The sequence below is a fragment of the Rattus rattus genome, chromosome 3, assembly GCF_011064425.1.
Source record: "Rattus rattus isolate New Zealand chromosome 3, Rrattus_CSIRO_v1, whole genome shotgun sequence".
NCBI lineage: Eukaryota > Metazoa > Chordata > Mammalia > Rodentia > Muridae > Rattus > Rattus rattus.
The window spans coordinates 106,019,492-106,022,357 of NC_046156.1; the positions used below are offsets into that span (position 1 = coordinate 106,019,492).

Here is a 2,866-nt window from a genome sequence, read left to right on the forward strand (position 1 = left end):
TCCTCAATGTTTATATAACAACAAAAAAAAAAACAAAAACAAAAACAAAAACAATAACTAACAGCAAAATTCTGAAAAGAATTATATCTGATAAAAAAGTAAATTAACTTTTTTAAAACAACAAATAAAAGACCACACATGATGTAAATGAAGTCAAGGAACGATAGTCATTTGGCAAGAAGTATCACCAAGCTTTAAAAGAGAAGGAAGCCATTCCATTTCCGCCATGTAGCAGCTGAGCTTGTATAACATAAGTGGATTGAATGGACCCAAAAGGGCAAAACTACATAATAACACATACTTAAATATTTAACTCAAGATGCAAAGTGAAGTAGTAATTTTCAGGGCAAGGAGAGGGACAATGGCTGGGTTCCCATCAAAGCACTTGGACTTTTTGTTAGAGCAGAGAAAAAACACCTAAAAGTTCACTATAGAACTTCTTCCCTGTAATGAGAGATCTTTTGTTGTGTGCATTGAAATATAGCCATGATGGCAGAACTCGCACTGATATCGTAAACAATTGTTATTATAACAATGAAAGAAGAAAGTGTGCAAGGAAAATCCTGGGTTTTGCCGGATCAGTACATGGAATTGTATGGAGGTTTCTGTGGTATGTACTTGCCTCCAAACTCATGATAAATATTGGTATGTCAGTTATATTTCAATATAGTGGTTCTCAAAACATACAGAGAAACACATTTAGCTAGTTAGCAAGCTGCACATGTGTTTGTGTGTATGACTATGTTTGTGTGTGTGTGTGTGTGTGTGTGTGTGTGTGTATAAATTGCTACTGAAAGGAACAATTGGTATTTAAAATCAAGAATTATCCACTTTATTTCTGCTTATCAGCTAATGTTGTACCTATTTAGAATAAGAAGTCAGAGAGTACGTAGTATATTAAATGTCTTAGAACAAGAAGGGTTCATCCAGAAACATTGTTTCAACTGGAGAGGATTAGAGATTTCCAGCATTGCCAATGTTGAGGTTTATTGGGATGTTAAAGAATAGCTGTCATTAGAGGGTAAATATAATCACAGGGAAAAAGCTGAAGAAATGGGTGAAGAATGATATAACATTGAGATGGATATATTCAACAACTGTAAGGGAGGAAAGGTGCTCTTTTTCTTTTGAAATTTGAAGGTTCATTGTTGCAAATGTTAAATTAATACATTACATATGTAGGTAAATATGGACATACATAAAATATAATAATATATAATCACTCTATTTTACCTTTACTTAAAGTGAAAAGAGATATTTCATGTTACAAATTATATATATAAATATAATATATATATATATATATATATATATATATATATTAATGGCGTGATAGGGTGGGGCAGAAGGAAGGCGTCATTCAGAGCGATGGAGGCCATGACCAGGTTGGGCTTACTCGGGGAGCTAGAGGAGCACGGACGGCCCCGCTGGCAGGTAGGTGATGTTCCGAGAGCAGGAGAGCTGGTAAGCAATGTCCTCTACAGCTTCCAGCTTTAGCAGCTCGATCAGGCCATCACTGGAGGTGGCCAGCGAGTTGGCGATCAGTTCAGCCACCTTGGAGTCCCCCTCAACAGAGATGATGGCTGCCTTCTTCTGCTGCTCAGCCTTTTCCACTACAAATCTGGCTCTCTCTGCTTCCTGCCGAGTCACCTGTTTGGCTTCTGCCATCTCTGTGAACTCCTTCCCGAAGGTCAGATGTGTCAGGGACCTGTCATCCAGGATGAGCTCAAATGTTGCTGCTCGCTATGTGAGGTCATTGCTCACCTGCCTGGAGACCAGCTCTCACTGGGTAATCAATTATCCAGCATCGAATCGAGCCACCACCGATTTGAGGATGTCTGTGGTGATAGACGGCAGCACCGGCTCATCATAGTCCTCGCCAATGCTGGTGTAGATACGAGGAAGCTGGCTGGCCACCTGCCAGAAGAGGATGCGTAGTGTGATGTTGACTTTCTCCAAGTTTTTGCTGCCAGTGATGACCGGCACATTCCGTGGTCGAGAGCTGCAGTCAAAGATGATTGGCTTCTGTACCCAAGGGATGAGAAAGTGAATTCCTTCCCCTACCACAATGTCCTATACGCCATGGAATCAGTCAAAGATGACAACTCTGTGTCCGCTATCCACTTTATATAAAGCAGAGTTCACCACGCCTCCTGCAACTGCTAACGCCAGACCGAACTTTCCAATGGACTCAAACACTTTGGCAGCCATGACTCCTTCCGTTGTTTCCACTCACACCTGTTTCCACTCTGACCTCCACATGAATTCCCCCTATTTTTATATTTTCAACTAAATATATTGTGTGCTTGTGTATTTTTGGGTAGAAAGGAAAAGAGTGACATTAGAAGTTTTTGAATATTTACTAAAGATTCAGAAAAATATTCGTCTTTATATAGTTAATAAAAATGAAGATTGCTGGGTCAGAAGAAAAGAATTTCTGGACACATGAAATAATAATTACATAGGATAAGGATGCTCAGTTAAAAGGAATGTTTGCTTAAACCATCTGAGTCTCTCCGTCCCTGTCTCTTCAGGGGTAAGCATACATTTTTTAGGTACAGGAAAAGCAAAGTCTTTTTGGAAGTAAGGTCAATTCTGAGTCATACATGGGAGCAGATGTGAGAGGCAAGTGGAAATTAATTTGGCTATTTTTATTTTTGAGAGCTAACTTGTCACAATTTAAGATTGAATGCTCTGAATGTTAGCAATCTAGAAAAAAATTAATGAAATGTTATTTCCATTCATATGAACAGTACAGAGCAGTCATTTTTGTAATTTACAACAGATACATTAGAGGAATGTCTCTGGAAAATATACATCACCAAAAAAGAGAGCTTGTGATTACAGTGAGATTAATTTAGGCATA

The 2,866-nt window shown here is 38.7% G+C and overlaps 1 pseudogene; it reads right to left on the minus strand.

Moving 5' to 3' along the window:
- Positions 1 to 1,392: 1,392 nt before the first annotated feature.
- Positions 1,393 to 2,211, minus strand: LOC116896897 (annotated as a pseudogene).
- Positions 2,212 to 2,866: the final 655 nt, after the last annotated feature.